The sequence below is a fragment of the Desmodus rotundus genome, chromosome 6 (genome assembly GCF_022682495.2).
Source record: "Desmodus rotundus isolate HL8 chromosome 6, HLdesRot8A.1, whole genome shotgun sequence".
In the NCBI taxonomy this organism is placed as follows: domain Eukaryota; kingdom Metazoa; phylum Chordata; class Mammalia; order Chiroptera; family Phyllostomidae; genus Desmodus; species Desmodus rotundus.
In genome coordinates this window covers 6277552-6299298 of record NC_071392.1, presented here as the reverse complement: position 1 = coordinate 6299298, position 21747 = coordinate 6277552, and the positions used below count along the sequence as shown (strand labels likewise).

The following is a 21747-nucleotide window of genomic DNA, read 5'->3' as shown; positions in this document are numbered from 1 at the left end:
GCTCTGCTGAAACACCATCTAAGGCGAAAGAGGGGCACTGGGGGCCAGGACCAAGTCTCCCTGGCTCTGGTCCTCTGTCTTCAGATGCACACTGATAACACCTTGTTTCCTGATGGACCATGCTGTATAGTAATTTCAAAACATAGCTATAGTAAAGAGAGAAGCCAGCGGGCTTCGTGATGTCCATAAAGGAACCTATGTGTTCGATTGCACTGTGTTAGTTTGCTAGGCTGCCATTGCAAAGAGCCATGGATGACTCGCCTTAACCCACAGCGTGGGGGAGGTCAGAAGTCTGAAGTCAAGGTGTCAGCAGGGTTGGCTCTTCCCCAGGGCTGTGAGCGAAGGGTCTGCCCCAGCCCCTCTCCTCGGCTTGCAGGTGGCTGTCTTCTTCCTGCGTCTTTGCACATCACATGACTGCCCCGTCTGCCTCTGCGTTCGAATCGCCCTTTTTCACAGGAGACCAGTTCATACTGGATTAGGGCCCATTCTGACGACCTCATTTGAACTGCATCACCTCTGTAAAGGTGCCACCTCCTACTGATGGTTAAGACCAGCATATCTCTTTCGGAAGAGGACTCAATTCAACCCATATCATGCATCAAGGTTACTACGGGGTTTAAACCCCCACTTGGGCGGTGCCCCCCACAGTCAGGGCAGCTGGAACACAACCCAGAGTCCACCATTCTGCAGGCACATCCTAAAACTCCCCACCGTTCTTGTCACCTCCCCACTGGCCGATGAGAGAGGCGCCCACGGAGCAGCCCTGGGAGGACTTCTCTGATCTGCAGGACTGGACTGGGCATTGATGGAACCACTTTCGACAGTCCTGCTAAGAGTCCCACGTTTCCACTGGCTGCCCCTCGCTGTTGTGGGAGAACAGCTGGTGAGGGCTGAGGTGCTGACACGGGGCTCCAGCTGCTCCAGGAGAAAGAAACACGCCCCTGTCCATCCCAGGATGGCCTTGAACTACGGAAAGCCACATCCCTGACCCTGTCTCCTAGGGCGGTGGTCTCCTAACTCTCTATTTAAAAAAAAAAAAATTTATGTACCTCTCACACATTTTTATGTGGACGGTCAAAATTTTTTATCAATGTTGAAATAATTCCAAAGAATATAATGTTCAGCATATTAAAATATTAATAAGTAGAGCTTTTATATTACTTTTAAAGGTATCCTTGAATATACATACAAAGTGATTTGCTATCCATAATTATTCATTTAAAGATATATCAGTAAGCTCTTCTTTAAAAGTTGGAAATTTTACATCATCATTTTTTGGCCGGCAGACTTGTTATGTAAAGAGCAAATATTGTTCTAGGCTTTTGGAGGCAGTCTCTGTCTCTGTCTCCGCTGCCGGACGACGCCACTGCAGTGGAAAAGCAGTCCCAGACAGTGACAGACGGACAGGCGGCGTTCCAGCAAAATTTTATTGACGAGAAGAGGCAGGGGGTTGCATTTGACGTCACTGTTTGCCAACCGCTGCCCCAGACCTAGATTCCCGCTCCACTCCCCGTTTCCCCCCCTCTCGATTCTACTCACACCGAATTCTAGGTTTAAAAGGCAACTCACACTCATACTATTCTACTCTCTGAAACACACAAACAAAAAATAGGTGTATATACCGAAATCTGATTTAAAATACATTTCCTGTGAACAGAAGGCTGAAACCAAAACACCCTTCTGGAGTGTAATAGTACCGTGAAAACAAGTATATTACCGATACTGATGACAGTTAAACCCAAGAGCAAGATTTCATTGGGAACGCATCTCTTCACGAGATGGGGACCCATTTGTGGGGCCTTATTGAAAAGATCTTTCACACACCCCTTTGTTTGGCTCTCAAAGAAGGTCTGTACACTTTGGGCAACATGCCCTTGAAGATCTGACGGGAGAAGGGTACTGGGGGGATCACCGGGGCTGTCTCAAGGGTGTCAGTTTTGATGTGTATGTAGAAATTGGGAATGTGGAAATGGGTGTGACCTTACAACTATCCATGCCTGCCTTTCCCGCGGAACATCTTCACACCCTTCAGGGCAGCGAGCACCCGGCTGAAGTTGAAGACTAGGTTTCTGATGCATTAGGTATAAATCAACAGGCAGATGTTGAGGCTGAAATGGAGGCACATGGGCTTGGGAATCAGACAGACCTGGGCTTGAATCTCACTCTGCCACTTACTAGATGGATAATAAGCTAACCATGTCTCAGTTTACTTATCTGCAAAAGGGGATACAAAGCCTTTTAACATTGTTCTTCACACTCTCCCGAGACTGTGCTGGGAAAAAGGCTGGAGACTAAGAATCGGCACTGACACCTCCATAATCCCTGCCCTTTCCATCCTTTTGAGTAGATGGGAAGGCACTCTCAATAAGATCTTATATCCTGACGGACCACTGCATGCGGTAATTTAAAAACAATAGCTATACTAAAAATAAAAAATAAAGGTTTGGTAAATTCCGTTAAAAGAACCCATGCATACGTACCTAGCAAAGAGAGGACGTTACACTTACAACCGCCACCCCAATGTTTCTGACATTGCTCTGACCTTGAAGCAAGTCACTGGGAGTGAGCCTATGCAGGGCAGCCATACCAGGGCCAGGAGGGACACAGAGCCCCCCACACAGCTGATGCGATCACTGAATAGTCACCATGGTGATCAGATCTGGGCCCGAGAGGCTGTCCTGTCCCCCTGCTATTTATACCTCTACTCGGGCAACACGGAATTGGGACAACAGCTCTATCACCGCGGCTGTGCGTTCTTTCTCCCTTGACAATTCTCCGAGTTCAGAAACTTGGGGTAAAGTGGGAAGCTGGTGGTTCATCTAGGTTTCACCTGGGAGGCGGCTGTGCAAACCAGAAGAGCCCACAGCTCTCGAGTTTGACTTCATGGCTGTTTTCCTTCATGCTCCTTTTCGGCTTGGTGCCGGCGAAGCAGCCGAGGGAAGGGAGGGGGAAGGTGAGGGCAGTTATTGGCCAATCTGTTGGCAGCAATTGCTTTCAAGTTGCTTTCAAAAAACTCTTGCAAAAGCCCAACTTTTGAAAGTGGTTATTTATTCTTTATGGAACAGTCATGGAACTGAAGGCAGAGGTGAATGTATAAATAAATTAGTGAATATTATATAAATAACTGTGGCTTGTTGGAAATATTTTTATTGCTCTATATTCTGGGCAATTCCAACTTTGAGGCTGATGATTGCCCGAAGAACTAAACATCCATGCAGGTTAATCATAGATGTTCATAGATTATCTATGTTCATACACAATACCAAGGCCTAGAACTGATACACAGTAGGCATTGGGCAAGTATTAGCTGCTGAATAAACAGAGAGGGAGGAAATTGAATGTTGTTCCCTTTTCATGCAGACATACTAGCAAGTCAGTCAATTTCTCTGAGCCTCGCTTTCTTCACCTGGACTAAGGGAATGACATGCTACCACCCTTCCTTCCTGACACGTGTGCCCACTGAAACCAGATGGACAGGTCCCTTAGACAGCCACCAGTGACCCAAGCTGTCACCAGATGGAATCCGTCCGCCATCCCAGGACTCAGGTTTCTTCTAGGGCCAGGATACGAGGGGTTTATTTATACTAAACAGATCACCAGATGTAACAAAGGGAGAAATCAAACCTTCTCCTCTCTTGATGGAATACGCAGTTCTGGGGTGTGGAGTGTGCGGCTTAGGGGAATGGAGCGGGAAAGAAAGCTGCCAAGCAGTGGCTGGGAGTCTGCACATGGAAGAACCGAAACCGTGCACATTTTTCAAAGCAAAAAAGAAGCAAGACCAATTTAGGGCTGGATGACTTGGCTTGGCTTTCCAGAAAGCTTTCTGGGCCATGTGCAGGGACAGATTACTTGTGGCAGGTCACAGGCTCCCTGAAAGCAGCGAGGCACCTGCCTCGAAGTGCAGCGCTGTTGATCTTAGCTGGCCTCCGGAGCCAGGGAAGGGCACATCACCATCCTGGAGCTTCTGTGATTCTGGCTCCAGGTTTCCAATTATTCCTCCTCAAGAAACAAGGCTGGGCTGTTAGGAGATACTCAGTTTAAAGTAATGATAGTAATACCTTATGTTACGATCCACAAAGCACATGGGGCATATTCACTCGGTTGTTCTCTAAACATTTCTACATGTCAGAGAAAGTGGCTATTATTTACATTTTATCCGTGAGGAAGTGTACCAAGATTGAAGGGGTAATATGGCAAGACCTGAAGCGTGGCTAAGCCGGGACTTTACTCCAGGTTCTGGGGGCCCCCGGCGCCAGTAGGGTTCAGTCTCCAGGGAGTGAGGAGAGTGATGTGAGAGCAGAGAGCACGCAGCCTCCTGGCACCCTGGTGGTCCTTCTAGAGAACTGCCCATCACCAAGGAGCTGAGCTAGGCCTTTGGTGAGACAGGAAAAATAAACTGCTTCTGCCCAAGGAATGCAGGCCTACGGTTTTCTCCTTGAGAAGCATGTGGCGTGCTAATCACTCACACAGAAATCCCTGTGATTTAATTTTCACTCATCAACAGCCTTGTGAGAAATGCACCATTACTTCTGTTTCTACGGATGAGGAGACTACGCAGATAAGTAGTCAGCTACTTAGTGCTCGGGGAATTCCAGGGAGCACGGACGAGTTGCCCACAGGTGGCCACTGGACACCCTCTCGGAGCTTCTTTGCAGGGATGGCTGAACCTGGCTCATGGGATCTAGAATAGGGGCTTTTGCCTCTTGCGCCCGCCACTCTCTGCAGCAGGAAGGGTAATGTGTGCAGAGCCCGTGCCGTGGGCTGAACGCTGAAATCTTAAGTCGTCCAGGTCTAGGGGCAACACCAGCACTGGTAGCTGTCAGACCAGTTCCGGTTTGGTCAAGTTTCTGAAATGCAGATTCCACATTGCTGGCCCATCAGACCTGAGGGAGTCCACATCACCTGCTGGGACCCATGGCCTGGCTGGCTTGAGTTAGAGGAACTTGTCCCGAGGGGCCGTGGCTGGGGCTGCCAGTCTGAAGGCCTGAGTTCCGTTAGCTGATGGGTGCTTCCTCCCAACCAGGCAAGTGGGTGATGTTAGCACTGCCCCAGATGCTCTCTCAAATGTGCAGCTATAATTCCAACGAAGTCGGAATGAAACCTGCTTTCATGTGCTTCCAGGTCTGGGAATGGTGCCAGGGAACTGCTCTCCTCGACAGGTCTCTCATCAGTCGCAGCTCCGAGGAAAAGAGGAGAGAGTCCCAAGTGTCACGCTGCAGCCCTCCTTGTCAGGTGGCAACGCCTCCCTGAACAGCTGAGCAAGAGGTGAGCAAAAGGCTTTCATTCCCCTATCCCGAAACCCTGCCTACCGATAACAGCTCCCTCTGTGTTCCTTTCAAAGCCCTCCACGAGGCATGGGGCTGAGGGAAGGACGCAGGAAAGGGATGGCAAGTCAGTTGCAGCTGCAAGCCAATTCCGATAGCGTGGTAGTGGCTCTCTCTGGGTACAGTGTGAAAGACTGTTGTGACCAATGGAACATGGGCCCTAGAGAATAGACTGTTTGGAAGCTTGACGTATATATGACCTTGCAAGTCACCCAGCCCAAGATCCTCTTTACCCACGTGGGGGTGCTGAGGAGCACACAAGTTTAGTGACTTGCAAAATCTTGTTGCAAAACAAGAGACAACACAAGGCCTTAGACTCTAGAGTACTGCTCTGCTGACTGTACAAATACTTTCCTCATCCTTCATTCTAGATCACAGAATGTTTCAAATAAGCTAGCAAGTCGGCGGACTTCAAAACCCAGTGGAATGCACAGACATTTATTGCAGTGATCAGTTTACTCATGGGACGTACAGCTACTTCCCAGAGTCTCCACACCCCTGGGGATCCCCCAGCGCTTCATTCTACTTGCATCCGAGATTTGAGCGCTTGGCTTGGCCACATGTCAGCAGATTCACAAGTCAGTCCTCTGCCTCTCACAAGTGAGCTGCCAAGGGTTCACTCCATTTGGCCCACCAGTGTTGCCTCAGAAAAGGAGATGAAGTCATGCCATGGGAAGGAAGAAGTTGCAAGATAGGAAAGAGGCTGCAAGGACCCACCCAATTTAATCCAACAAACGCTTGTTGGGTGCTCTAGTGCACGAGGCTTAAGGCTTGGGAACTCTGTCCCACTGGAAACGGGTAGAGTTGGACCAGAAGCCGCACCTGATGTTAGAGGTGGTACTGAACTCTATGGATATTTTTTTCCTTTCTCAATGTTTTGTGTAGTTTGTAAAAGAGCTCTTAATTAATGGAAGGTTTAGGGGGACGAAACTTTAAAGTGAGTTTTGTTCACCCACTTGCGAACTTGGCTGCAACTGTTAATGGTAGGAGCTCTTCAGGAGGCTGGGACCAGAGGTCTCGAAGACTTTGCGGTACACTTTTCATCTAGTGATTGAAGAGGCTGATTACATTTTCATAGCTGGCTTGACTTAAAAAATAAAAATTTGAGGAAAAGTGGATCAATGGGCTAATATCTGAAGTTGAAGGTAAGGATTTTAAGACCAAATTAACTGGAACAACTACTTAGCCACCATTTTCTCGCTAAACAAAATGTGCAGAATTGGGTAAGATGGCAGCAATTAAATCATCCCTGAGCCTCAATGTATACTTGTCTTTGTAAAGGATGACCTGTTTGCAGCTGAATGACTTTCTCAGTCATGGTTTGCTTAGCTTGGTGTTAAAACTGAACCCATGTTCCCTGAACACACTGAGTTGAGGGCAGTGGACCCAAAGCACAGTGAGTGGCAGGGCCAAGCGATCTAGGGACTGACAAATGCTGCAGATGGTGACTACTTCCTTGACACTGCAGGAAACGACACACCTCTCACTCTCCCCAAGCCACACAGTGTAAGGGGGAAACCGAGAGTCCCCTCCATGCTGTGTTGGCTGTATGCAGTGGTGAAAGGCATAGGTGAGCAAGTTTGTGAACGGCGACATTCTGTTCTCTCCCTGCTCCTGCAGCAAGTCTCCCGGGGACCTCACGGAGGGGAAAGAGACGCAGGTGCCCTGGAGCGACATGAAGTGACAGCAGTATCTGCAGAGAGTCCTTTGAGAGTCCAGCACTGCACTGTCCAGTGCAGGAGCCACTGACCACAAGGGACCACGTGTGGCTGGTGGGACCGTGCAATTCCACTTCAAAGTTCATTTAATTTTAGATACTTCAGCTACTGGAAAAGGTTTAAGTATGTTTGGAACAACTGCCTACATGAGTCTACTTTCTGAACGATTTTAGGAGATTCAAATACAGATTCCCTGTGAAAATTCAGTTTACAAACTGAGCTGGGCTGTAGGTATAAAACACATGTCAGAGTTCCAAGACTGAGCATGAAAAAGTGAAGATTAATATGTTGTTAATGATTTTGGAGAATTGGGGCGATCATATCTCAGACATACTAGATGCGGAAATTACCAAAAACACTGACATTACATACAGAACTTGCATTCTATTTCTAGACACTGCTGGTCTAGAAAGACATCTGCCACATCGTCCCTGTAGGACATTATTCTTCGAATAGTTACTGAAATTGTCTTCTACGCATACGCCTACCCAGAGTAATAGTGCAAAGATGTAATGTTAGGCATGCATAGCAAATAGCCCCCGTTTGTAAAAGCTGTCACTGGGACCTCACAGATTCCATGGGCATCTGGCAATGTGGTCTTCTTATAGGCTTGGGCCTTCTATGCTCTTATGTCAAATGGACATTAGGAGATCCATAACTTTTCCTTTTAGCAACCTAACCCCTTCTCCTTCATGCTTCACACAGAAGACTTCCGTGGGGATGCCAGCTGATAAAACAGGCACAAATGGAGATGCTCAGGTGGAACTGGGATGGAGGACCCCCATGCCCCCAGCTCCCTGTGCCCCCTGATGCCACTGTTTGAAACCCCTGCCACTCAGTGATTTCCAGGCCTATTCTTCTGAGTCTTCAGTGGCTGCATCAATGTGTGGTCACTGTCACCACCCGGAACCTCTTTCTGAGCTGGGCCCGTCCCTGCTGCTCACTCAGAAAGCACAGTAGCCTGGTGATTCCCATAGCCATCGTGGGTCATGCACAGCCCCAAACCAGCTCCCTGCTGTTCCTGGCCCTTTGGGACCCTCACCGTTGCTATGGAAACTACAAATCATTTGCCTGGCAAATGCAAGCAAAGGGCAGCCCCAGAATAGGCGACCTTCCACCTCCCCCAGCTGGCCCAGGAAGCACCTGTCTCATACAGACTCTGACACCATTCAGCCCAAATAAACACTCTGCAGGACGGGACAGCAAGCTGCAGAGTAACACGAGGGAGGACCACAGGGTGCGTGCTGGTGATGAGTGTTTACTGAGCTCAAACTTCTTTTCCTCAATGGCATCATTAATAATTCACCCACCCAGCCCGAAATTCTTTGGTAATGTCACTTGTTGTGATGACTGTTGAATTCAATTCCCTGTGGCCTGAATCCATCAGACAGATGGAGAGCCGGGGAGACTTCCTCCCCCTACTCACTTGCCCTCAGCCACGAATCAGCACACGAGCAAGCCAGCACGTGTGCCAACACCAAGTGCCTGCCAGTTCCTCGCTGGAGAGACGTAGGCAAGCTCTTTAATATTCTGGTGACTCAATTTCCTCACCTAGGAAACAGGTATCCAAACAGTCCCATTGGGGCTGTTGTCGAGGTTCAGTGAGTTATTCACATGTACCGCAGAGGCACTGAATGGGGCCCGGTACGCAGTGAACACTCAAAGCAGGTCAGCGAGTCCTGCAGGGACCGGTTTCATTCCAGCTGCTGGGAGAAGCGAGGAATTCTATTCTCACAACCCTCACTTCTGAGTTCCAGGGCCCGGACTCAACTTTCCTACATTCGCCTTGACTCACAGTAGTTGACTCGACGGTCACTTGAAAATCCAAGGAAATTCACTTTCCTTTATCTTACACTTCTCTTTCTAACATGCCCACCTCCCGCAAATGCCAGGAGGAGGCAGTGGAAGAAGCCCTTTCCCGGGAGCACGCAGAACAGTTACAGGGTGCAGCTGACTCTGGCACCTGGAAGAACGTTTTACTTATTTATTTTACTGTTTTATTGAATTTATGAGGGTGCCATTGGTTAATAAAATTACATAGTGTACATCACCTGTGTATTGTATTATGTGGGACCATTTACTCCCCTTTACCCTCTTCTATCTGCCCCCACCCCTCTTCTCTGACAATCATCGTGCTGGAGTCTGTCTGGAGTTTGTTTGCTTAATTCCTTTGCCTTTTCCACCCACCCTACAAACTGCCTCCCCTCTGACAGCTATCAGTCTGTTCTCTGTATCTATGAATGTTTCTATTTTGTTTGTTTGTCTATTTTGTTCATTAGATTCTACATATAAGTGAGATCATAGGGTATTTGTCTTTTTCTGACTGGCTTATTTCACTTAGCACCATATTCTCAAGGTCCATCCGCACTGTCACAAAATATAAGATTTCCTTCTTTTTCACAGCTGAATAGTGTTCCATTGCTTCAATGTACTACAGCTTTTTTTACTCACTCCTTTACTTGGGCTGCTTCTAAATTTTGTCTATTGTAAATAACACTGCAATGAACATAGGGTTGCTAATCATCAGAGGGATGCAAATTAAAACCACAACGCAGTATCATCTCACGCCTGTCGGAATGGCCATCATCAATACATCGACAAACAACAAGTGTTGGTGAGGATGTGGAGAAAAGGGAGCCCGCATGCACTGCTGGTGGGAATGTAGATTGGTGCAGCCACTGTGGAAAACTGTGTGGCGATACCTCAAAAACGTTAAAGATGAAGGAACATTTTCAAGTCCCTCAACTCCAGCTTCCCCAGCCCCCCGAGCTCAGGAGTGAGAAAACCGCCATGCTCTAGAGTGACTTCCCAGATGTCTTGACTGGAGCCTTGGGAGAGGGTGCCCGGGGCCTCGTTCAGGTCCTGAAGCTACTGCTCGGGGCAGCAGCTCACCGGACGGGCTGTGGCAGGGGTCAGGGAACCCAGGCGCAAGAAGGAAGGAATGAACTTGAGTGTGTAATAAATTCTTGGCTTTCTCCCTGCACAGAGATCCTACTTGACCCTGAAATGGGCTGTCATCAAAGTGTTATGTGATTGTGCAGAAATGAATTGTCTTAGACCCAGGGGAGAGCTTCCTAGCTTTCAAATTCTTAGACTGGCATTATCCAAAAATAGGTTAATAACTACTCTTAAATGTTTTTTTTTACACTTTTACTGCTTCCATAAAAGGCTGTCTCTTCTCATTCTTGCCTACAGGTGCCAGTACTTCACTCATATCTATGACACCAACGGGAGAGACAGGACCAAAAAAGGATGGAGGGTCATTCTAACGAGGTGACTGTCACTCATGTACATCGGCGAGAACCAGACTTCTTCCCAGCGCTGCCTGCCTCGAGGCATCCCGGGGAGAGGCCCCCTGCACACACGTGCCAATAGCCAGGCGTAGTTCTGCATTTAGCACAGCGTCGTGAGTCCTCGGCATCCGACAGCAGTCTGCATTTCCAGACAGGCCTTCAACTAAGCAGGGGGTCCCCGACCTGGTCAAGGGGCCAGGCTCCCCCTACGCTGGGGACTGTCACCCACAGTTAGCAAAGTCTCCATCCTCACTGGTCACAAGACTAGAAGGTCTCTCCCAGGCAAGTCTTCTCCAGGCAAAACCCTCCTATCTCTAGTGTTGCTTGACCCATTCCTCCCCGATCCTATGGAGAACCCGGCAAATTCTATTCTAGAGCCACGTGAAGACCCACGACACTCTCTCCTGTCAGAAGGACATTGTTTTAAAGGGCAAACCAATAAGATGTCCCTGTACAACCATTTCACGTGCATTTATTTATAAACCAGATGAAATACTTTTTTTCCTCATTTCCTCTCTGTTATTTGAACCCAAGTGGACTGTAGGAGACATCGAGTCCTGGCACAGAACATAAGAAATCTCATTTTTAAAAAAGTAGCAGAGATGAAGCCTCCGAATCGGCAGACAGAGACGCTGCAAGAGGTTCCCAGCGGGGGGTGGAAGCCCCACTCTCTGAACCCACACCGAAGACAATGCCTTTCCTCTCCAGGTTTGGAAGAATTATAGTTCCTCTGGAATCCTATGCTGTGCCCGAGTTCTGTATGGCCGCATATAATTCTAAGTTTGTAGCTAGAAGCATCCCTAAAGGCAAAGAGTTTCTCCTTCCATACATTATCCCTCCACTGCCTGTTTACAACACCACTGTCTCATTCTTCCTGCTCCTACCCAACAAAATTGAAAATTTCATCACTGGTGTCAGAAAATTAACCCCCGGGGAGCAGAGCAATTGCTCAGAGCATCCCTTCCCCTGGCAAAGAGCCAATCCTTGAATACAATAACTTTGCAAACCTCTCTGGTTTTCAGAGGTTTAAAAGGACGCCAAACAGAGTCATTTCAAAGCATGATTTCTGACAGCTAAAATTTGTCTCAATGCACAACTCATCCTTGCAATCAATTTTTTTTTAAAGGAGAGAGAACATATTTCAATTTGGAGACTGGTTTCATGCAAAAAGAAAGGGACACTACCTAGCTCAGGTGCACACTTCCCGAGCCAAGAACAGCAGCGCACTCGAGAGAGGCGCTTCCTTCTGCAGCTGGGGGTCTGGGGAGTGTTTGACAGACCATCGGTGATAACATCTCTCTTCACAAAGCAAACACCAGCAACACAGCGGAGCAGCGCACGGCTCAGCTCTGTGCCTGCCTCTTTCTCTCTCTTCCCAGCACTGAATCTTATTAATTTAGTTTGAAAGCATCTTCTTTTGAAATGGTCCCCAGGGAGATAAAGCAGAACTCTGCGCCTCACACTAATCGTAACAAGACAGACCAATGTCCGAGTATAATACACAGTCAACTGCAAATGCGACCACAGCCAAGCAATGCATGCAGCCTTTGCAGCCCCCGGGGCTCACATATCACAGGAACCCTAGAATGCCGGTTCTTCCATGGGCGTGTTCCGATTCACAGCTTTCTCGGCAGACAATAGGACAAAGCTACATTTGAGCTCAGCCTGCTAATAGCAGCGGACAGATGTAGAAGACAGAGGTTTACTCACCAAGCTCACGTAACTGCATCTTTCCCAACTACAAATACTGCTTCTAAGCCGCTGCCGCCACCGAATGACTTAGAGCCGTCCCCCCGAAGAACAATGTGCGGGAACACCAGATGGTTCCTGAGTAAGCTTGCTCGCGAGACAGGTTTCCAGTTGAGCCATGTGAATGGAGACTCACCGCACACCTTTGAATGGCACACACTTCAAGTCCAGGAGAATGAGCATGGAGCTTTGCTTATGTTTATGGAGCTGGAGCCCAGGGGTGCTCCGATTGGCAGGAATCGCAGAAAGATCGGCCAATCAAAAGGAGCCTCCATTTCAGGGAAACTCCTGCTCATTTATTTAGCATCTTCAGGGATCATCCGCTTTTCTAGGAAGAGCTTTTTTCTCTTATAGTATTCGCAAGAGAAAAATATAACTTCATTTCAATGTTAGTGCCTAATGTCTTTCATCAATAAACATATAGCTCCTCTTCTTGGTATACCTCAATACCCTCACTGTTCTTCACAAAGAACTAAAAGAAGAAAAGAGAGGAAGAAGAAGAAAAAGAAAGCTGGCGATGGGCTGGCGATAGTTCATATTCATCAGCCTCCACCTTGTTGGGAGAAAGGAGGGGAGAACGCCGGGGCTCGATAATTACTGATTCTGTTGCCATGGAAACAGACTGGCTGCAGCGAGTTGGAATCGTGTAGAGCATCTGCTGCCAGACCCATAATCAACTGCAATCTCATCTCTCCCTCTCTCTTTACTTTTGTCTGGTTCTGAGTTTGCTTTCTCCCTCCTTCTCTTTGTGTGTACTTTCTGTCCTTACCGTGTACCCGCCTCCCAGGGTACACATAGCACACGCACACCAGGCGAGCTCACTCACGTGCCCAGAATCGCGTGCACGCGAGAGTGCATCCCAGCAGGGCGCCTGGGAGGATCCACACTCTGAGGATTCCTCCCCGGGATGTAAATAAACAGCCCTTCCTGTGCCTACACTCCTTGTTAAAACTTATCGTAGGTTCACCTAAAAATGACTGGGATGTCTTTTAGAAGGTTTGCCATCTAACAGCTCAGAAAGTCCCCCAATAAAAGTTTGCAATGGCATTTCTGAGAAGGCATGGTGGCCATGGTTCCTAGCAAATCTTTGGAAGGAAGGAATTACCCTGGGGAAGTTTGTGGAAGATTTTTAAGCATAATCTTCAGCTTCTTCTCTGCATTAGCCTCTGTCCAAGGCCTCCCTGGATTTCCGCAGACTCCTCCCCTGCTTGCTCCAAATTCTCCTGGTCACCTGTGCAGCTAACGTCACCCACTCTGGATGCACTGCTATCTTTCTCTTCAACAGCAGGGGGCACCACTGAGCAACGAATGGCTGTCTGGCCTGGCGGGACCCAGGCAGAGATCAGAGGATGGTCAAGGCACAGGTGGGTGTCTGCAGGAAGCCCTCAGTCCTACAGAGATTGACTGAGAATGCCAAGTGTCAAAGAGGGCTATGATTCTGGCTTCCATTAGAAAGAAAAAAATTATCCTCTGCCCAATCGTCATGAACCTTCGTTTCCCTTAAGGTCTCTCTGCCAGACCTGCTGCCTGCAAACCATTAACAACACACCAGGCCTGGGGGTTGGGTGGGGTGGAGACCTCCCCTTTGTATGTCTCTGGCTCTGGAATCCAAGGTGAACTATGCATTTACCACATGCTCACTGCCTCCCAAGTAACAGTAGCCTGGGCTCCTTTACTCCTCCGGGACCCTCAGTGCTAACCCCATTGCCACCCATCTGCAAGTGCTCAGCATTGGCTCAGTGGTCTTGAGGTTGGACTTGCTCTTTCCAGAATCTGAACCCTGGTTTTCCATTCTGCCTCTTTGGGCCACCGTGAGCTTGGGAAGAAATTCTCACCCAAGTTCTGCCTCCCGGGCCCCCAAATCCAGCACTGGCGATCTTTCTCAGCTCTGTCCAGACTGCCTCCACCTGCATGGGCCATGGAGACCTCAGCGCTTCCCCACCGTCTCTCTGGAACATCTGTAACATGTCCTGCCTTCTCTATTGCACCACAGGAACCCATACCCCTTGGCTTGTCACCTTCCTGAGACTGTCCAAATCGCCGCTGTTTTTATGCAGAAACATGTCATTTCAACCAGGCCTTCCCTGAACCAAAATTTAACCATTGGTTTGTCACTCACAAATATCTTGTGAGAACATTGCGCTGGTCACAACACAAGGTAACACTGCTTTTGCCTCACAGTGCAACGACTCTCGCAGAAGGGGTCTGAAGACACAAGTAATAAAAAGACTCACTGAGGTGAGGAAGTGTATCTTGCAAGAAGTGGTATCTGAGCTCAGATCTAAGCGTACAAGTCAATGAACTGAAGAGGATGAGAACAGCCTCTGAGACCTAAGTGGTGACATGTGCACCAGTATCAGTGGTGACACGTGCACCGGGACCTGGGCCAGGAGTAGGGGCAGCTCTGGGACTTGCAAGAAGCCCATGTGGCTGATCACAGTGAGAACGACCCACGAAAGGGCTGCTGTGAGGCGAGCCTACAGAGGAAGCCGGGGCCAGACCTGCAGGGCCCTGAGACCGCCTTCCGGAGTGTGGCTGTCCAACTACCAACACTGGCCGCCACTGGAGTGCTCCACTGACTGACTCCCAGCCCTCCCCCAGCACGCCAGCATGAGCCCGTATGCCCTTCGGTAGACCTCGACAGCATATGAACAGGACACTGGTCTGATGGAAGCAATCTACTTCAAGGCCTCCACGGACTCGTGGGTCTGATCTAGCCACCGTGCACTGAGCCAGGAACAGCCCGGTTGTAGTCTCAGCACCGGATCTAGATTAACCAAGTCAGTCCCCAGGACAAGCCTGTGACGTATGACTCTTATCCCTACTACACAGAATGAGGGAGCTGAGACACGAAGGGGTTAACTACCTTGTCCAAGGCCACAAAGATAAAAAGGGGCAGAGCTGGGATTTGAACCAAGAGATTCTAGTTCCACTTTCTGGAAGTGCCATCTGCAGGGACCATCTCTATCAGAACTGTTGGCAGTTCTCACCAAAATGCAGATTTCTGGGGCCCCACTGCCTCCCTCTGAAGCCAGAATCTCAGGGAGTGGAGTCAGGAAACATTTTCCCAAGTTCTGCAGGGCACTAGTATACATACCACAAGCAAAGAGATTTGCTCATGAAAGAAAAGAAGACCAACCCTAAATTAATCCTTAATGCATAAAATACAGAAGGGTTTTTTTTTTTTTTGGAGAATGGGGACATCTCACTACTTCACACCATTCCCCAAAGACCCATCCATCTACAGCAGAACCAGACCATTCCCTTTGAATGGCTGCCAGTTCTCCAGATGAGGGGGGAGGGACACGGGATACAACTCACAGCTCAGGAGCTACGCCAGTGAGGAGGCCCATGAAGAAAGGACACGCAGGCTCTTAAAGGCCAGGCTCACCAGGTAGTTAAAGATGCTATCAGACCTGCCCGCAGTAAGACGGGCAGCTCATCTATCATCGTGGACACCGTGAATGGTCATCTGCTTTCTTCAGGTTACTTTTTTCCCTGGAAAATCTGTTTTTAAAACAAAATTTCAAGGTACACAGGGAATATATTTTGGCCTTTAGTCTGATCCACCTGCCTCATCTGTTCAAAAGCTGGCAAGCAAGCTCTCTGGTTCACCTAGCTCATCACGGTTCGAGTTCTGAAGAATAAGCAGCTTCCCCAACATTTGCAGAAGGGTCACGTGAGACGAAATCCCTACAGTCTTTGGAGAATCTTCCATGGAACCTCCCTGTGGAATCTCGTCTAGCCGTGTTGAGACTGAGATCACAGACCGGGTTACTTGTTGGTCATTACTGAGTACTCTTTCCTTCCTAGAGTATGCAATGAAAAGAGCATGTCCAAGCTTGGAGAGCTGAACCTCAAAGACAGGCGGACCTACATTTTCTTGGCTTCATACCCAAACTGCTGTTTGTCAAGCCTCTGAGAGTTGGTCGGAAGCACAGATCTAATGGACTTGCCCTGCAGAGGCTCAGAATGTACTGTCAGTGCTTATCCTCAAGCTTCTGACCACTTTCAGGTTTATTGTGTGCTGTCCGCACATAAGGAAACTGCCGCATCCGACACCGGAAAAGTTCCAGGAGAAATCATCACCCCGGGCGTCTGAACGAAAACACAGGAGAATCCTCTTTCCGTGCCATCCCGCACTGCAGCCTGTCCTCTCTGCTCTGCGCTGGGCAGGCCCCGCTGTTACCATTTAGTCTGCATTTTCTTGGGTCTGATTCCAGCTAATTCAATTCTACTCCTTTCCATAAACATGATTTATTAAATGTACTATTACCAAATCTGAGGTAACTTGTATGCTTTGTAATATTTCTTAAATAAATTCACAAATCAAAAAAGAATTCTGCTTGGGGACATGTGTTTCTGGATCAGAAAATACAATGACAGTCGCAGAATGATTCCTAAACTAGCTGTCTAAGGTCTTCTTCATCTCCCTACCGGTCTTCACTAAAGTGAACGGCATGTATATTGAGCATTTGAAAGGGGCTGAAGGGGCTTCTGTTTACTAGTTATAAAGGGGTAGCACTAACAGCAAACCCTTCCATGTTCCCAGTCCAGGTTCAAGATAGATCACTTCCACTCCGGGAGCATCCCTTTCTTTCATCAGGAATCGTGTTCCTCGCTGGCATGATGTGATGGTAATGACCCCTCATTAATGACATGACTACAGTGAGCCCCAGTTTTGTTTGTTTCATTCTTAAAAGGAACATGAGTGGCCTCAAGAAAATCCCGAACAGGTGAGTATTGCAGAAGGCTTACCTCTGGCCACACCTTAGCCTCCTTAAGGCACCCCTATCCCACCCACATGTGCTAAAGTGAGTGTGTGCATGCACACGCGCGTGCGCACATACACATACACTTATATCCGCCCGGCTAACAGAAGCAGACAGGCCAGACCCTGGGCCCCGAGGGTATGAGGCCAGTAGCAGGAACTCTGCCCCAACAGGTCAGAAGTGCGGTCACTGTTGAGGCAGATCAATGGCTGTATTTCATTCAAGAGACCCTGGAGAGATATATTCTAGTCAGTTGGGTTGACCAGTATATAGTTACTTCTGATTTTATACTTTTACACAGTGCATTTTGAAAACCAGAACATATGCGAAACCTCAACTCAGTGTGGTCAGGATAACTTTTACATCCTCTTATCCCCAAGGGGAGATAATTATTATAACATTCTGGAAAGATCCCCATACACAGAGAGCTACTTCCTTTCTCCTCACCCCCATGAAGAGGTGATCGGGAGCAGAACTTACAAAGCCTGTTGTAATGTCGCTTTACCTCTAGGTCCCTGGATGCTAAGCTCCTTGGGACAGGGCCTTGGCATCAATGCGAGAAGGGGAGGAATTGTAGTAAATGCAGATGCAGTAAGTACTGACAGTGCCCATCTTCCTAAAGGGAGCCTCAGACACATGGCATTAAGTAGTATGGCTTCAGTCACCACCCACCAGCGGGGAGACTCAGGGTTCAGGGTTTGCAAAGCAGCCTCGTACACCGTGGCTGCAGAGTCCCCCTGAGCACGGAACCTGGAGCAGGTGATTGTTCCGATAGCATCCTAAGGCTGAGTTACATTTTGGAACTCACATTTTTGAGACGTTAACATGAAGAACTTTATCTGGACCCTGCTCTTTTTGTATTTCCCTTAAAATGCCTAAAATATAAGCAAAACCTATAACCACCGAAGTAAAACCAGATCATCAACATGCAGAGCCATCCATCAACAGATCTTCAACCCACGTGCTGCTTCTTCCCCCTTCCAGAGCGTGACCTCTGGCAGGGCCATCATCTGCGTCCCTAGGGTTGGAGAGTCAAGGAGCGGAAGTCCCTGGGGAGTAACAGACTCGATCACACGGACGGGCTGGCCTGAGAAGAACAGGGGGACAGGAGCAAGGCTCGAGGCGATATATCACCCTCTCGGGGTGCCTGCGAAGGAATCAGCCAGTGGCATTCTGAAAGCTTATCACCATGCCAGCTCGAATTTTCCAAATATACCATGGAAATGCATTCCAGGATGGCAGGCTGATGAGAAGTTGTGCCAAGAGGAAGTAGGAAAATGCCAAAACCTTCCGCTCAGCCCTGCCAAGCATGTCTTCTGGAAATATGGTGGCAAGAAGTGACGGGGCCAGTGGTAGGAGCGACAGCCTCATGTGATGAACACGGGGACGGCTTCTTCACCGCTGAGAAAGGAGAAGCGTCTGGGCTGCCGGCACCTTCTTCTTGGTTTTCAGATTAAGAAGCGTAAGTAAACCTTCCCGAATTCTGCAACACATACCAACTTCACATGCAAACGATTCTACCTTTTGAGAAAAAAAAATGTGTTCTGGTATTCTTAATCAGAGAACCAACTTCACTGCAGTTGGTAGAGATTAAATCTACTTTATCAAATGGTGAACACTGGAGGCTCTTATTCTCTTTACTCTTTCTGCTCACAGATTCACAGCTAACCTGTGTGCTGGTCTTCTCTTATAGCAGAGGCCACGTGGGGTCAGGACAGGGTAAGGGGGGGGGGAAGAGGGAGGGCTCCTTAACGAGAGGAAACGGTGAAATTCAAAAAGGTAAGTAGATACAGTCGGCCCAGGTAAGGAGGGAGGAGGAGCAAAGTGCTAGAGATTTAGGCAGTCGGTTCCACGGAGGCCATGTTCTAGATGGGAGAGGGGACAGCCAAGCGGAAGTAGTGTGAGGGCTTAGAAGGGGGCCCAAGCGCTCTGTGCACAGCCAGACGTGCACCCACGGCTGAAGACACCCATAGGACCAAGTGGGTCACCACGGCGAATTCTAGAGCATGTCCTGTTTAAAGCTGGCTTTGTTGGAAGCCAGTCACAAGGACACTATGTGCCCAGAGTCCCAATGACTCTGAGTAACACCCCAGAGCCTCTTTAGGAAAACCAGCTCAGCTGTGCCCCCTCCTGGTGGCCCAGCACTGCCACCACAGGGCAGGCTTGTCCTTGATGTCTTCTAACCCTATCAGCTTGTAACAGTCGGATCACTTCCTCCTGCTTTCCATTCTTCTTCCAGTTAAAGCAGGCTTTGAACCAGGACCATGACCTCTAGGCAAGTGACACTGACAGGTTATTCCCAACTCTCCTGAAGAAAGAGCTTTGCAAACTAATTTGTGCAGCAATTAAATACACCTCAGATAAAATATAATTTTATTTAATTGCTCAGCACTTGCCTGCATCTTTAAGCCAGTATTTTAAGAAGGAGTTAATTTAATAATATAAATAAAAATTGGCCCCAAAGGGCAATAACCAGTCCATTTACATGCAAAAATGCTCCTCCTCCAAGTGGCCCCAAGGCAGTCATGAAACCGGACGTCCCCAAAGCACCACCTGCAATGTTCTCACCCCAGTGACGAGACAGCCACGTGCACCGTGAAGCAAATACTTCGAACAACCACATAGTCTCGACCACAAACAAGTACTCTTGCTTATATTTTTGGAAATGTATTGTCTGTTAGAAATAAAAGCTGTTCTGCACATACAGTGAAAAAATATATTTCACAAAAAAGTCCAGCTTGGAAGTAAAGAATTGGTCTCCATTCATTCAAGTAACGGTTAGGAGCCTCCTGTTTCTTACAAGTCTTGGGAGCCCAAGACTATGGCCTTACTTACCTTGAAAGCAATAAAGCTCCACCTAGTAAATTTTCTCTTCCTGCATTCGCTCTATTTCCTGTCTTCCCTGTCAGCTCTGCTCACCAGGTGAGCAGCTATTCACACGTTAAAGCCCTCCTAAGGACAGTGCTTCCTCTCCGTCATGCCATCCTAGGACTATTTTCACACAGTGTTTGCCACTGCACATGTCCCGTTCTCTCACAATGACCTGTTTCCGGAGGTGTCCCCAGTTCTGTGAACCCCTTAGAGTCAGACTGATTAACATCACACCAGGAACACCGTCTCTAGATGTCTCTGGTACCTTAGCCAAGAATACAAAGTCTTCTTGCACACCATTACACTTCGAGGAGTTGCCAAAGCCTTCCGAGTACTTCTCTGTCATTCTCCCCGACACTGTGGATGAAGTTAGGAGCCGAAGCTATCTTTGAAAACATCTCGGTGACTCATCTCATTTTCCTCCCATTCCTTCCTCCTCCCACTCGTGCGATCCCCGCCCAGCCTCAGAGAGAAGAGGGGGTGCTGGGAAGCACTCTGGAAAGCTCGCCTTCTGAAACCTGTTCTGCAAGCGGTCCAGGTGCTGGGCCAGCTCTGGCTGCCATCTGGCTCACTTTTTCCTAGGCCGTCACATCTGCTCAGGACCTCCTTGCAGTTAATGAGTCTTCCTCAAATGGAGCCTCAGAGGGCTTTGGATCTCAGCCCCAATCAACTTCAGGCTGAAGACACAAGGAGCAGGCTGAGCTAGCACAGCTGGCTCAAACCCACACTTTATTTCAAGGCAGAATGAGACCATTCCACCTGAATTTGTAATGTGAGGTGTTGAGGCTCAAGGATTCCCTCTAAAACAGGACGACTGGCCAGACCCCACCTGGCGCTGGCTGACGGTTCTGCACCCCCTTATTTTAAAGTTTTTTTAAAAAAATATGACTACAAGAACACACATGCTCAGTTGAGAAAAATGTGTAACATTAAAAACATAATAAAAGAGAAAAAGTTGCAATTAATCTCACCATGCAGAAGAAATCATTGTTAAAAGTCATTTGAGTTCAAGGTCAAAACACCCTTAGTCTATAGTTTTTACTTAGATAGGATATGATTTTTGTATCCTGCTCCCTCACATTTAACATAATATAGAAACTGTTATTTTATCTTCACATACTATTCACAAATGTCATTGTGAATGACTGAAAAATTTAACATAGAAATAAATGGGCCCATACATTAATTTATCATATCGTCATCGCTGAACTCTTGGGTTATTTTCCATTCTCTTGCTGCTATAAATAGCAATAAAATGAACATCTATATGCAAACCTTTCTTTTTCTTCCCAGAATGAGCGTCTGACTCTAAATATCTGCACTGTAGGTAGGGCCTGGCTTTACAAATGAGGTCAACAATTGGTGAATTTCCCAACAGGAACTTTGTCCCCCCAAATTTCTCTAAATTCTACTGAAATGTCAAGGTTTCCTCCAGCAGAGAGGTAGCAAGGGGCCCTTTAATGTCACTGTGGATGACAATTCTTCCTTTCCTTTTTGCAGGAGGAGCTGCACGTCTGCTGCCCCCTGTAAAGGAGGGACAGGTGGAGGGGAGGTAATGGCTTCCCTGGCTCAGCTGCCGCCTGGTTTGGGATGCGAATGTGTTTTGTGAGTAAGTACCTCAGTCTCTGGCCTCTGTGCAGGTACACAGACTGGCATGGAAAATCACTGGCTTTTGTCAGGCAGCAAATATCACCAAAATACACATCTAAAGGAGTTTTTAAGGCACACACACAAATTCCTTTTCTGTCTCTCCTGGAAATGCCTGAAAGAGTTTTTTTTTTCCTGGTCCTAAAAGCAATTGTCACTCTGAAGAATCACTCCTACTCCTGTTATATCTTAGCTACAGAACACTCTTCACTTAGGGACTGAATTAGTTCTATAGTTTGCAAAGTTTATTCTAGAATGTGCCTTTCCCTTTTACAGCATTATCCAAGCTTATTAAAATAAAGAAACACTACAAGCTTCTCTCTTTATTTTTTCCCTGGTGACGGCCGGATAAAAATTCAAGGCAGGTAACATT

General features: G+C 47.9%; 1 protein-coding gene across 5 annotated transcripts in view; it reads right to left on the bottom strand.

The window, feature by feature from the left end:
• Positions 1-21747, bottom strand: part of ELMO1 (engulfment and cell motility 1) — a 468564-nt gene that overhangs the window by 105083 nt on the left and 341734 nt on the right. The window contains exon 1 of one of the 5 annotated variants that reach the window (XM_053925921.2): positions 12046-14367. The exons of the other annotated variants lie outside the window; for them this stretch is intronic. The gene's annotated coding sequence lies outside the window, so the exon portion shown is untranslated. Of the gene's footprint in view, positions 1-12045; positions 14368-21747 lie in introns of those variants that run through there. 5 annotated transcript variants of the gene reach the window in all.